The sequence below is a fragment of the Heptranchias perlo genome, unplaced genomic scaffold (assembly GCF_035084215.1).
Source record: "Heptranchias perlo isolate sHepPer1 unplaced genomic scaffold, sHepPer1.hap1 HAP1_SCAFFOLD_509, whole genome shotgun sequence".
NCBI lineage: Eukaryota > Metazoa > Chordata > Chondrichthyes > Hexanchiformes > Hexanchidae > Heptranchias > Heptranchias perlo.
In genome coordinates, this window is record NW_027139526.1 from 13,842 (window position 1) to 29,292 (window position 15,451).

The window sequence follows — 15,451 nt, forward strand, 5'->3', positions numbered from 1 at the left end:
TCACCCGCTCTGTTTGACTGTTGGATTGAAATTGTGTCTCTGGAACTTGGGATCAGTGTGAGACTGACTACTTCTGCTGTCTGAGACTGTGGAACTGATGACCTGTCTGTGTCTCTGTGCTCTGTGGGTGATAATGTACCTCCTGTGTGTGAGAAGGAGCTGGCTGCACTCCTCCTTGTGCCTCGGGTGGAGGAAACATCATATTCATTCTGGATCATTCAAGGATTCGCCTGTGGAAAGAAAATTATCTCTTGTAACCCAAGAAACGGTGAGGTTGAAAATGGAAAAGTGATCAGTTTAATATCTCTAATGATCATTTTGAATATCCACAAATGAAAACCAGTGATACAAACAGTGTCAGTGTCTGACTCCACTGCAGCACTCAGCTTCTGCACACCAGGTGTGTTGGGCTATTTTACAACAATTTAGTGACATCCAGACACAACCCAACCCCTGCACTGATCCATGAATGGGACCACCCGATGGGGCAGGGACCTTTGTCCAGGTCAGGTTTCTAATCCCCTCTCCCATGGGACTAACCGTTCAACCCAAATATAACAGCCGCTGTTTAAATTGTGTCCTTCACACTTCTCACCTGGTGCCTGCAATAGATGCTCTTTGTATAACTCCCCACATCCTTACTGTCCGGCTCTGTTTCCACTCTTCACTGTCCAAGAACAATAAACAGGGTGAGACTGGAACTAAACCAGGACCATTCACTCCTGGTTTGGGGAGTGAAAGCAGCAATGGTTTTAATAGCAGGTTCTTCCCATTCTCTCTCCCTTCCCCTGGACACACCCTGTCCACACCCAGCCCGAGAATGACCTCTCCCTTCCCCCCTCTCACTCCATGTTCCGGGACCAGTTCCTGATCCACTCCGCCTCTTACAAACAGCCCCCGGACTCCCCCTGCCCTTCCCCCGGACTCAATGCCGATCTCTGAGCCCATCTGCGGACACGGTCCCAGAGCGATGAGCTGCTGTAACGAGGCTGCTCTTTGCTCCCTTCCCCCGGGGTCCGTGATCTCTCCATTCCCGCCTGTCTGAGCAAAGGAAGTGGGTCTGGGGGAAAGGTCAGAGGGAATGGGCTCCACAGGCAGTGCAGGAACAGGCACCAGAATGGGAAACAGATGGGATTCCACCAGTGCCTAACGCTGGAATCCAGACTGACTTTACAATCTCCAACTATTAAACTCGAGGTTTCCATCCCTGCTGTTTCTCTCGGGCTCTTTTGATGGGAAAGAGTCTTTCAGAGATAAAGTGAGCGGCTGTGGAATGAACCAATGGGTTCTGTTCATTCTTGGCTCCCTTACTGATAAAGTAACGTTTGACTCCGAAACTGGAGGGAGGATTCCTCAAACCAATCCTGGAGAAACGGGGGAGGAAAGTGGGAGTCGGTGTATTTGCTGGGACCGTGTAGGATTAATATCAGGCAGCAACAGTCCCAGTTTATTTCAATCGGAGTGAAACTCTCGGTCACTGAGAGTAATACAGAGCGGCCCTGAGCTGCAAGATTGCAGAGGGGACAACATGCAAGAGAGGGTTAAATGTGTGACACTGTCCCTGAGAGTGGGATTAATAATGTGTCTGTCTCTGAAATAATATCAGTGAGAGATGAGACTGCATCTTCTGTCACTCCATCTTGGAATAGAAATTGGAATGGAATATTTTCCAATTTGTTACTCTGTGTAAACAGGACATTACAGGTCAGTTTCTCTCTCTCTCTCTTTTGTGCAGCATATGAAGTTGAGATACTGTTACTGAGAGTGATACAGAGACACTGATAGGAAGTGTAATTCTGATACTGTGCCTGTCTGTTTTTATCTCTCTCTAGCGCTGTAAATGAAGGTGGAATATTGTTACTGAGTGTGAAACGGACACACTGATGGGAAGTGTGAGACTGATACTGTGTCTGTTTGTCTGTGTGTCTCTCTCTGTCTGTCTGTCTTTCTCTCTCCCTAGTGCTGTACAAGGAGGCGGGATACTGTTACTGAGCGTAATATAGACACACTGATAGAAAGGGAAAGACTGATTCTGTGTCTGTGAACAGACCTCCGGTGCTATTGGTGAGACGGTCACTGTCCCTTTTACTGTCTATCAACCGGTCTGACGGGGCATTCATCATTCGCCAGTCCTGTTAGGAAAGGTGGAGAGAAACCGTCTGTCACTGTTGAATTTATTCAGTAAGTCGTCGTGTCTGGGTGTTGAGAATGGGATGGAGAGGACACCAGTTACTATTATCTGACAGTCAGTCAGTTTAGGAGGAGAGAGAAACACAGAGAGACTGGAGGAGCCCAGAGCGGATAATTTGTATTTTCATCTTAACCAAACATATCACTGTGTGCGGACAATATAATAATGTAAAAGGAGGAGGACAAGGTGAGGCCCAGACAGCATTGAATCTCATTTCACTATAGACGGACGCAGGACTTGTCCCAGTTGAGGGTTTTGTGTTTAAAGATCACTTCACTAAAAACACCTTGACGATCTGGGGTTACAGACGGACATGACGGGCAGGAAAAGACCAGTTGGTTCATCAATCCTGCCCCACATGCCTGGAGCATTGTGACTGGACACTTCCTACACACACCACCAGCCCCACCCACCGGGAACATGGAATCTCCTGGGAGCGGTTACAAACCAGAAAAAAAACAGAAAAAAGGCGGAGAGAGAGTCAGCACCCACCGCACCAGAGAGAGTCAGCACCCACCGCACCAGAGTCAGCACCCACCGCACCGGAGAGGGTCAGCACCCACCACACCAGAGAGAGTCAGCACCCACCGCACCAGAGAGGGTCAGCACCCACCGCACCAGCCAGGAATACATTCCAGATGCTCACTCCTCTCTGGGAAAAGAAGAAGCTCCCAACATCCAGACAATTCTTCCCTCTTTGTGGTCGGAACGCCGGTCCGCTGCTTCCCCCCAATCTGTGAAACTGGAAATAATCGATCACTGGGCAAGCTGTTCAACCATGAGATGGGAGCCATTCAAACATCGTGGGCGCTCTCCCATTGAATTATATTCTGTGCGGAGCGTTCGGTTTTTCGCGAGGTGAAGAAACTCTTGTCTCTCCTTGTGTGGAAATGTGAGGCGAGTCTCAGATGATATTCTCACAGTTGAATCCAAAATGTGAAATGTAACTTGTTTGGAGATGCCGGGGATTGAACCCGGGACCTCATACATGCAAAGCATGCGCTCTTCCACTGAGCTACATCCCCACGGGTCAAAAGGTACCTGAGAAATAAACAAGCAGACACTTTAGAAGTGAAGCCGTGAGCTTTCTGCTCCGTCTCTCCAGGACATCCAGATGCCCAGCGGTCCCGCGTGTTCACAATGTTCAACCTCTGCTTCAGTTCACGGGGTTTCTGCTCCTCTTTACTTTGAACTTTCCAAAAAAAATCTGCGGAAATAAAAAAACCCAATCGCTAATGGTCAGTGACAAGGCTGAAATCCAACCTCTGAATCATAAAGTGAGATGGAAGAATGACAGAGCGTCAAACAGGAACAAGAGCTGGGACTGCTCGCTCGATATTGCACCGTCTCACATTCCCCTCAGTCGGCGGCTGCTTTGAGTTGAGCTGTTGAGGGGACCGTGAGATGAAGTCCCGCTCCGGGACAATTTAATGCTTGTGGAGCCTCAGAAGTTGGAACTCGCTGAGCTCAAAAAGCGTCATTCAACTTTCCGTGGGTAATTCTGGTGAAAAATTATTTAGGAAGATGCTGAGAGTTGAACCCAGGACCTCAACACATGCAAAACATGCGCTCTATCACTGAACTAAATCCCCAGATTATAGAAACCTCTCACCAAGGAAAGAAGAACTGATTGTCCTCATTTTATGAGGCCACCCGTGGTGGGTGTGCACTCCGCTCACTGCATTTTACTGGAGAAATAATCAATTTATATTATGTAACTATCCCCCACTCACTGCATTTTACTGGAGAAATAATCAATTTATATTATGTAACTATCCCCCACTCACTGCATTTTACTGGAGAAATAATCAATTTATATTATGTAACTATCCCCCACTCACTGCATTTTATGCCTGAGAGACACCTTGATTTAATGAACCTTCAGTCCCTTTATCTCCATGTCTTTTAGACATTATGCTATCACAGCACATTCCTCCCTTAGGTCTGTTCATTCCCACTTTACTGTTGTCAGCATCCTTTTAGTTTTAACTGCAAACTTGACTATAATAACCATCATGCATCCTTCTCGGCCCACCAGCACTTTCTTATTGAATACACGTTACATGGTTCATTCTATATTAATACACAGTACAGTTTACATTTATAGATACATAGATTCACAGTACATTTTGTTCTACTTCTACTATTGATTATAATTATACTAAATTCTATCTGTTAATGGGTTAATCCTTACACGTTGTTCTTCCTGACTCGAAACACCATAGTTCAATCCTGGATGTGATTAACTGCAGAATCCAACCCCTGCAGTCACTTGTGAACTCGCTGGTGTCTCAGCACATGTGATGACTGAGTGAATCCCTTCCCACACACGGAGCAGGTGAACAGTCTCTCCACAATGTGCGTGAGTTGATGTGTCAGCAGTTCATTTCTGCTTTTAAAGCTCTTCTCAAAGTTACTGCATTAAAAGATCACTCAATAGTGTGAACAAGTTGATGTCTCAGAAGGTCAGATGAATTTGTGAATCCCTTCCCACACATGGAGCAGGTGAACAGTCTCTCCCCAGTGTCAGTGTGTTGGTGTTTCAGATCATTTGTTTTAAAGCCCTTCTCACAGTCAGAACATTTCAGAGGTCTCTTATCAGAGTGAACTCGCTGGTGTCTCAGCAGGTGTGATGACCGAGTAAATCTCTTCTTACACAGGGAGCAGGTGAACGGCCTCTCCCTAACGTGAGTGTGTCGATGTCTTCACAATTTGTATCTGCATTTAGAGCTCTTCGTGCAGTCAGAACATTCAAAAGGTCTCTCCCCAGTCTGAACAAGTTGATGTTTCAGCAGGGAGGATGAATGAGTGAATCTCTTCTTACACACGGAGCAGGTGAACGGCCTCTCCCCAGTGTGAACTCGCTGGTGTGACAAAAGTTGTGATGACAGTGTGAATCTCTTCCCGCACACGGAGCAGGTGAACGGCCTCTCCCCAGTGTGAGTGCGTCGATGAGTTTCCAGCTCTGAAGGGTAATTGAATCCCTTCCCACAGTCCCCACATTTCCACGGTTTCTCCATGGTCCGGGTGTCCTTGTGTCTCTCCAGGTTGGACGATCAGTTGAAGCCTCGTCCACACACAGAACACGTGTACGGTTTCTCCCCGCTGTGAACGGTGTGATGTTTTTTCAGGCTGTGTAACTGGTTAAAGCTCTTTCCACAGTCAGTGCACTGGAACACTCTCACTCGGGTGTGTGTGTCTCGGTGCTTTTCCACTCACACTGATGTTTGAAATCTTCTCCCACAGATAGAACAGACAAACATTTCTCCTTCCACATTCAAAGGCCGATGATATTCAGGTTCTGATGAATCGAGTGACTCTGTCAGATCTTGGCGTGCTGTTTGGTTTGAGTTTCCCTCTGCAAATCCTCCCCTTCTAATACCCTGCAAAAGGAGTTTATAAAAGTCATCACTGTAAGTACAGGATAGAAATTCAGAACAGACACTTCTAGTGTCTACAAAACATTCTTTCCTCTATTGTGCCTCAAAGCTGTAAATCCCCGTCCCACACACTCTCCCTCCTCCCTCTGCTGCAATCCAAACCCATCGCATCATCTTTCAGTGGCCCTCAACCATGAGTGAAAGGTTGAGAGAGTGAATGTGTGAGAGTGAAAGGGTGAGAGAGTGAAAGGGTGAGAGAGTGAATGTGAGAGAGTGAATGTGAGAGAGTGAGTGTGAGAGTGTGTGAGAGAGTGAGTGTGAGAGAGAGTGAGTGTGAGAGAGTGAATGTGAGTGAGTGTGAGAGAGAGTGAGTGTGAGAGAGTGAATGTGAGTGAGTGTGAGAGAGAGTGAGTGTGTGAGTGTGAGAGAGTGAATGTGAGTGAGTGTGAGAGAGTGAGTGTGAGAGAGTGAATGCGAGACATTGAATGTGAGAGAGTGAATGTGAGTGTGAGAGTGAGTGTGAGAGAGTGAATGTGAGTGAGCGTGAGAGTGAATGTGAGAGTGTGAATGTGAGAGAGAGTGAGTGTGAGAGTGAGTGTGAGGGAGTGAGTGTGAGAGAGTGAGCGTGAGAGTGTATGTGAGAAAGTGAATGTGAGAGTGAGTGTGAGAGAGAGTGTGAAAGAGTGAATGTGAGAGAGTGAGTGTGAGCACAGCAGTGGGCTCGGTGTGGAGAATGAAGTGGGGCAGGTGGAGCATGTTTCAGTGGGGCAGCAGTGATCATAATCTCATTCGGTTTGGAACAGTTATGGAAAAGGACAGGGGACAGTCAAATGTGAAAATTCTTAACTGGAGGAGGGCAAATTCCAGTGAGTTAAAAAGGGATCTTGTCCGTGTGGATTGGAATCAAAAATTGGCAGGTAGAACAGTAATTGAACAATGGGAGGCCTTCAAGGAGGAGTTGGTTTGGGTACAGAGTAGACAGATTCCCACGAGGAGGAAAGGAACCGCATCCAAAGCTCGAGCTCGGATGAATAAAGATATAGAGATCACCATTGCTCCTTCATTTACAGACGATCACTGACCGATCACCATTTCTGCTTCATTTGTAGACGCTCCCTGACAAATCACATATCTCCTTCATTTACAGATGCTCCCTGACCAATCACATATCTCCTTCATTTACAGACGCTCCCTGACTGATCACCAGTTCTTCAATTACAGATGCTCCCTGACCAATCACCACTTCTCCTTCATTGGCAGAAGCTCCCTGACCGATCACCATTTCTTCTTCAATTGCAGACGCTCCCTGATCGATCACCATTTTCCTTCATTTACAGACGCTCCCTGACCGATCCCCATTTCTCCTTCATTTACAGACGCTCCCTGACTGATCCCCATTTCCCCTTCATTTCCCGGCGGGTAGTGAGGGGGGGATAATGTTCACTGTTTTATATTCGGGTCTGGGGCCGCACTCGGGGTTTGTAAAGCCTGAGCCTGGGCCTGAGCCCGGACCCGGGCCCCGGGGTTTATTGAGCCTCTTGCTCCGATCCTCTGACCTGCACCGAACGCGCTCCTCCCGCAGCCTCGACTGGCCGCGCATGCTCAGGACACACTGACCGATAATGAGTCACTATTGCGCCTGCGCTGTGGACTCCACTGATTCAGATAGGGCACAATCTGAACCGCGCTGCATGCTGGGTGATGCAGCCGCCATTAATGATCATAATATCAGGCCGAAAAACAAAGACATTGGAAGCAGGGAGAGCGCGTTTGGACCAAGGAAAATAAAATAAACTGAAACCCCAGCGCTTCGAGCCATTAAAACCGGCACAAACACACAGCATAGAAGCCCTCCCCCCTCCACCCCGAATTTGGTGAACTCCAGAAAAAAAAATTTCAGTGACTTTTATTAATTTCGTTTTATTAACTGAAGGGTTCAATTTATGTTTATTTTCCAAATGCACCTCGGGACCGCCAGTCTCACCATTCATCCCGCCTGGCGATTAAGGAGAGATCCGGACCAATAGGAGGAGCGGAAATTTATAGGCATTTCATATAACTCGTGGGGTGTTGCAGGGATCAGTACTGTGGCTCAATTATTTACAATGTATATCAATGACTTGGATGGAGGAACAGAGTGTCTTGTGGCCAGATTTGCTGATGATGCAAAGATAGGTGGAATAGCAAGTTGCAATGAGGACACAACGTGTCTGCGAAGGGATGTTGCCTGGTTAAGCGAATGGGCAAAAATTGGCAGATGGAATATAATGTGGGAAAATGTGAAGTCATCCACTTTGGGAGGAAAAAAATATTTTGCTTTTTTATTTGAATGGAGAAATACTACAAAATGCTGCAGTACAGAGGGATCTGGGTTTCCTCGTGCAAGAAAGACACAATTCAACATACAGGTGCAGCAGGTAATCCGGAAGGCAAACGGAATATTGGCTTTTATGTCTCGGGGGATGGAGTATAAAAGCAGTGAAGTCATGCTACAAATGTACAGGGTGCTGGTGAGACCACAACTGGAGTACTGCGTACAGTTCTAAGGAAGGACATACTTGCATTTGAGGCAGTTCAGAGAAGGTTCACTAGGTTGATTCCGGGTATGAAAGGGTTGTCTTATGATGAAAGTTTGAAGAGGCTGGGTCTATACTCAATGGAGTTTAGAAGAATGAGAGGAGATCCAATTGAAACAGACAAGATTCTGAGGGGACTCGATAGCGTAGATGCTGAGAGGATGTTACCCCTCATGGGGGAATCTAAAACTAGGGGGTACAGTCTCAGAATAAGGGGTCACCCGTTTAAGACGGAAATGAGGAGGAATTTCTTCTCCCAGAGCGTCGTGAGTCTTTGGAATTCTTTACCCCAAAAAGCTGTGGAGGCTGAGTCATTGAATACATTGAAGTCTGAGTTAGACAAATTTTTGATCAGCAAGGGAGTCAAAGGATATGGGGAAAGGGCGGGAAAGTGGAGCTGAGGTAAAAATCAAATCAGCCATGATCTCATTAAATGGCGCAGCAGGCTCGAGGGGCCGAATAGCCTACTCCTGCTCCTATCTCTTATGTTGTTATGGTAAATTGACTGGACGGCTGTGCGGACAGTTGGTCCTCCAACCAATCGGAGTGTGTGAGGGGCGGGAGTTGCGCCACTGAATGGGCGTTTCTAAGTCCAGATATCCGTCATTGTCTGAAGCATCATTTTTTAAAAGTAATTTATCTTAAGCTCCAGGAGAAAACTCGACCTTTCTGTTGTGGCTTGAAACAGATGAAACCAGATGAAGTGGAGCAAATATTTCAACATTTATTAGAAAAACACATTAATTAAGAACAGCCAACATGCATAATTTGAGATATCTCAATTCTACTGATAAAGGGAATGTAGTGGATGTTGTGTTGATGGATTGTGAAAAGGTGTTTGATAAGATGACGGACAGGAGGCTTGTTGATAAAATTAATACCCACGATATTAAAATGAATGCGGCAGTGTGGATAGGAAGTTGTGTAAAGGGCAGAAAACAGAGAGTAGTGGTTAATGGATGTTCTTCAGACTGGAGGGATGTAAACAGTGGTGTCTCCCAGGGTCAGTGTTGGGACCATTGCTCTTCTCAATATAGAGAATGATCTCAGCTTGGGTATGTGGGACACAAGGTGAAAATCTCGAGATGACTTCAACGTTGGCAGCGTGGGGAACTGTGACTTCATTGTAATGTGCACAGGTTCGTAAACAGGCAGGTGAAATTTAATGCAGAGAAAAGTGACGTGATACATTTTGAGAGGAAGAAAAATGAGATGAAATGTACACTAAATGGTCAAAGTTTAAAATTAGAGGAGCAGAGAGACTTAGGGATGGAAGGTTCTAAATAATGCATTGTCTTATTAATTAACAAGTCTGAGAGTCAGCAACTTTAATACATTATTGAGAAATATATGAGCAAATTCTCTTTCCTGTACTGTACCAGAGTAAACATGCAAATCCCCGTGTACACGAGATGATCCCGCTGGATGGAACCTCAGGCACCCTGAGCTTGATCTCCGGTGTCTCCAGTCCTGACTGTCCCTTACATCAGTATCCCCTCACTTTTATACTGTGTTGTGATCCATCTCTGTCACTGGAGCTGGAACTTTCCCAGTCTGTGGTTTACAAGGACACATTGCTTGGTTCCCAGCAGTTATTTATCTTCAGTAGCGTTCTCATGATCACTGAACTACCCTGCTTACTGTTAATTAGACTCATAGAATCAAAGAAATTCATGGTACAGAAAGAGGCCATTCGGCCCATCATATCTGTGCCGGCCGAAAAAGCGCTATCCAGCTTAATCCCACTTTCCAGCTCTTGGCCCATAGCCTTGTAGCTTCCGGCAGTTCAAGTATTCTTAAAATGCGATGAGAGTGTCCGCCTCAACCACCCTTTCAGGCAGTCAGTTCCAGACCCCCACAACCCTTGGGTGAAAGAATTTCTCCTCAGTTCCCCACTAAACCTTCTACCAATCACTTTAAATCTATGCCCCTGGTTATTAACCTCTCTGCTAAGAGAAGTGGGTCCTTCCAATCCACGCTATCTGGGACCCTCATAATTTTGTTCACCTCAATTAAATCTGCCTTCAGTCTCCTCTGTTCCAAAGAAAACAACCCCAGCCTATCCAATCTTTCCTCATAGCTAAAATTCTACAGTCCAGGCAACATCCTTGTAAATCTTTCTTGCCTTGTATAAAATGTCTGCTATTTGAAAGTCGTGACATTGATCAAAGTCCATGTTAAGTTTTCTTGCCATTTGTGTCAAGATTTGGAAAAGATCTGCTGCCTGATACTTTAAATATTGCCGACCTTTAACTGTAGCTCACAGTGTCTGAACAGTCACTGTTATCATTATCCTTTTATGTATCTCCTTGTACTCCACCTCCTTAACAGCACAAGCTGATCACAGCAATGTTTTCTTCAAATGGAATCCCAATGTGAAAAAATGCACAATTTCAAAGCGAAGCATCATGTGCAAGATTGGAAGGAGAGTGCGAGTGGAGATAATGGGCTTGGATCAGTGATCCCTTGAGCATTAAGACATTCATTATCTGAAAGAAGCCCGGAGATGAGATTTTTGTCTATATTTATCAGTATAGAAAAGAAGGGAGTTGAAATCCTTTTGTCTATTCATCCTGCTATCGACAAAATCCTCTCAATGCCCAGCATCTTTCTTTCCAACTCCCTGCTCTCTGCAGGGAAGGATTGGTTTCATTAATTCTCTGTGTTTTCAGCAAACATCTCATTCACCTCGCAGATCTGGCCGTGTCTTCTACTTATAAGTCATCCCATCATGTTAGCAACTCAAGATAAGCTGTTTTATGTTGATGGAATGCATTTGAGTCAGTTTTCTAGATCAATATGTCGAGGAATCAACAAGGGAACAGGCTATTTTAGATCTAGTATTTTGTAATGAGACAGGGTTAATTAGTAATCTTATATTAAATGATCCTCTGGGGAACAACCATCATAATATGATAGAATTTCACATTGAGTTCGAAAGTTTGAGAGTGATGTCATTAAGTCGGAAACTAGGGTCTTAAATTTAAACAAAACCAATAACGTAGTTATGAGGATTGAGTTGGCTAAGGTAGTTTGGGAAATTAGATTAAAAATATGATGATAGACAAGCAATAGTGAACATTTAAAGAAATAATTTATAATTCCTCAACAAAATTACATTCCCTTGAGGGTTAAAAACTCCACCGGAAAAGTGGTCCAACCTTGGTTAATTGGAGAAATTAATGATATTTTAGGTTAAAAGAGGCTTATAATGTTGCCAAAAAGAATAGTAAGCCTGAGGATTAGGAGAGTTTTAGAAATCAGCGAAGGATGACCAAGAAATAGATAAATATGTATAAAGGAAGAGATTAGCGAAAGTAAACATGGGTCCCTTGGAGACAGAGACAGGAGAATTTATAATGGAGAATAAGGAAATGAAAGAGATGTTAAACAAGTATTTTGTATCTGTCTTCACAGTAGAGGACACAAAAATCATACCAGAAGTATTAGGGAACCAAGGTTCTAATGAGAGTGAGGAACCTGAAGCAATTAAGATTAGTAATGAAAAAGTACTGGAGAAATTAATGGGACTAAAAGCTGACAAATTCATTGGCCCTGATGGCCTACATCCTAGGGTTTTAAAAGAGGTGGCTGCAGAGAAAGTGGATGCATTGGTTTTATCTTCCAGAGTTCCCATGATTCTAGAAAGGTCCCCGTGGATTGGAAGGTAAGAAATGTAACCCCTCTATTCATAGAATTACATAGATAGAATTACAGCACAGAAACAGGCCATTCGGCCCAACAGGCCTATGCCAGTGTTTATGCTCCACATGAGCCTCCTCCCTCCCTACTTCATCTCACCCTATCAGCATATCCTTCTATTCCTTTCTCCCTCATGTGTTTATCCAGCTTCCCCTTAAATGCATCTGCTATTCGCCTCAACTACTCCTTGTGGTTGCGAGTTCCACATTCTCACCGCTCTCTGGGTAAAGAAGTTTCTCCTGAATTCCCTTATTGGATTTATTAGTGACTGTCTTATATTTATGGTCCCTAGTTCTGGTCTCCCCTGCAGACATAAGGGTCAACCACATAGCACAGAACAGGAGTCATAAGTCGGCCAGAGAGTAGATGTGGCAAGTTGCCCTTCCCTGAACTAGTTGGGTTCGTATGACAACCCACGGTTTGTTTTCTGGTGCTGTCTAATGAAGCACCAGATTTATTGAAGTCAATTTCACAACTTGTCATGGTGTAATTTGAGCTCATTATTCCCGGCTGCTAGTCCAATCACACAATCACTACACTACTGTACCCATAATAGTGTCCTTTGAACGGGAACTTAATAATTCGAGAAAGGAGGGTGAGAGAAAACAGGGAACTACAGGCCATTTCGCCTGTAGCAGGGAAAATGCTAGAATCTATTACTAGGGACGTGGTAAAAGGGCACTCAGAAAATGATAATACGATTAGGCACATGAAACACGGTTTTATGAAAGGGAAAATTGTGTTTGACAACTCTATTAGAGGTTTTGAGGGTTTAGATAGCAGGGTAGATAAGGGAGAACCAGTGGATGCAGAATACTTGGATTTTCAAAAGGCATTCGATAAGGTGCCACACAAGGTTGTGACACAAGATTAGGGTTCATGGGATTGTGGGTAATATATTAGCATGGTTTGGGGATTTGATGACGGACAGAAAACAGGAAGTGGGAATAAAGAGGTCATTTTGGGGTTGGCAGGTTGTAACTAGTGGGGTGCCGTGAAGATCAGTGCTTGGGCCTCAGATATTTACAATCTATATTAATGACTTAGATGAGGGGACCGAGTGTAATGTATCCAAGTTTGCTGACGATACAAAACTAGGTGGGAAAGTAAGCTGTGAGGAGGACGCAAAGAGGATGCAAAGTGATACAGACAGGTTAAGTGAGTGGGCTAGAAGTTGCCAAATGAAGCATAAAGTGGGGAAATGTGAGATTATTCACTTTGGTTGGCAGAATCGAAAAGCAGAATATCTTTTAAAATGTAAGAGACTACGAAGTGTTGGTATTCAGAGGGATTTGTGTGTCCTTGTACACGGATCACAGAAATTTAACATGCAGGTGCAGCAAGCAATTAGGAAAGTAAATAGTATCTTGGCCTTTATTGCGAGATGGTTGGAGAACAAGGATAAGGAAGTCTTGCTGCAATATCGGGCTTTGGTGAGACCACATCTGGAGTGCTGTGTACAGTTTTGATCTCCTTACTTGTGGAACGATACACTTGCCTTAGAGTGGGTGCTAAAAAGTTTGGCTAGGTTAACTCCTGGGGTGAGAGGGTTGTCCTGTGAGGAGAGATTGAGTAGAATGGGCCGATATTCTCTGGAGTTTAGAATAATGAGGTGATCTCATTGAAACATATAAAATTCTAAAAGGACTTGACAGTGTAGATGCTGGGAGGCTGTTTCCCCTAGCTGGAGAGTCTAGAACTAAGGGTTATAATGTCAAGATAAGGAGTCGGACATTTAGGACAGATATGAGGAATAATTTCTTCATTGAGAGGGTTGTGAATCATTGGAATTCTGTACCCCAGAGGGCTGTGGATGCTGAACCATTGAGTATTTTCAAAACTGAGATCGATGGATTTTTGGGTGCCATTAATTTATGGATTGGCGGAGCAGGCTCGAGGGACTGAATGGCCAACTCTTGCTCCTTTCGCTGATGTTGGTCCGCTGGAAAAGCAGAACTTGCCAGCTGTTTTAAAACTTTTAGCCTGAACAGGGACTTGAACCCTGGACCCTCAGATCACTACCTGTTTTAAAAGTCTGATGCTCTACCGACTGAGCTATCCAGGCTCGCTATATGATTGGTTTCCATCATACAGATTCATGGTGGGACTCTGAATTATCCCTGTCGCTGTCGAATTCGGGGGAGTATCTCTTTTATACAATTCTCAGCAATGTGTTGAGGAGAATCCTTGTTTCTGTTGAACATGATGTAAGAAACATGGACAGCGAACTTGTGATTTTACAATTCTTCTTGTTTGTACAAAATGTCTTGTCATTCGTTCGCAGCAATTAAAAAAAACACTTTACCCAATGGCTCAAAAGCTAAACTTGTTCCACACGGGAGCTGGGAAAGGCCTCTCGACATTTCAGCCGATCAACAATTGAAAGCTGAATAATTTCACCCGTTACACCGTGACACCAGGCAGCAGATTTGCCTCCCGAATTTTCCCTACACGACACTTCAAACCGATGAATCCCTGCTTCACGGAAAGAAGAATTGTGTGTTTGGTTCTTTAGATTTAAAGATGTCGTGCCGGCCGCTTTACCATTTCAGCTCTCGCCAATCGCCCCCTCTCCCTCCTATAAACAAATAAACTCTCACCTGCTATTGCAAGAGGGGAGGTCAGAGGAGTCTCAGTGCCCACATGGGGACATGAAGAAGTCGATGTGTTATGGAACCGGTTGTACCTTGAACTCCAGTCAAAATGTTTAGAAGGTTCAACTACTTTAGATGGCGCTGGAGCTCACAACCCCAGCATTTCTCGAGTGTATAATTATTGTAGAAATAACGCGCGCTGACCGATTGCTCCACTGGAGCCGCGCACGGTCTGTGTCCCCAGTGCTCCCATCAAACAGCTTCATCCTCGGTCTCTCAATTATCGCTTCCTGATCTTTCCCACACAGAAGCCTCCAACCAAGAGGCGATTCGTTAAACATCCGCAGTGACCTTTAAAAGCCGTGGAATCTGAAACAAAACTCCAGACGATAAGAACTTTTAATTATATTATTATTAACTTAAGGACAATTATTTTCATGGTACTTTAAGGAAGATTTGGGTAAATTGGGAGCTGAAATTATGAAACTCTCTCTGGGCTGTCGTTGATTGGAGAGATGGGCGTTATTTCATTTGAAAACCGAGGCTCGGAACTTCCTGATGGAGAAGTGTGAGAGAAGATTGTGGTTAGTGGCAGTTGCCGGGGAGATCGAGAGGAGAGGGAGAAAAGTCAAAGTCACAGCTGTGACAGCTCAAGTGCTCTGCTTATCTGTAGTATTTAGAAAGTAATGTACAGTACAGGGCAAACCGATTTGGTATCAGTTAGCAAAAATATTAAAAGACACGGGTTTAAAGGCGAATTTGTGAAGAGGGAACTGATTTAACCGCCAGACCAAAATCATTCCACATGAATCTGAAGCATCTTGGGGAAAATGGCAGTGCGAACTGTAATGTTCATGTCATGACTTGAAAGACCCTCCAATTACCGACAGTATCTTTGAACGAGTTGTGCAGCAAAACCGCGATAGAAGCCGCTTTGCATTCGTCAAACGTGTTGGTGACGATATTGAAACATAGGAACAGGAGTAGGCCATTCAGCCCCTCGTGTCT

At 44.7% G+C, this 15,451-nt stretch overlaps 2 non-coding genes across 2 annotated transcripts; both read right to left on the reverse strand.

Annotated features, from left to right (window-relative positions):
• Positions 1-3,144: 3,144 nt before the first annotated feature.
• Positions 3,145-3,216, reverse strand: trnaa-ugc (transfer RNA alanine (anticodon UGC)). Its single transcript has one exon. It is a non-coding gene; the product is annotated as a tRNA-Ala (tRNA).
• A 10,613-nt stretch (positions 3,217-13,829) lies between these two features.
• trnak-uuu (transfer RNA lysine (anticodon UUU)) lies at positions 13,830-13,914 on the reverse strand. The gene is given in 2 exon segments: positions 13,830-13,865; positions 13,878-13,914. It is a non-coding gene; the product is annotated as a tRNA-Lys (tRNA).
• Positions 13,915-15,451: the final 1,537 nt, after the last annotated feature.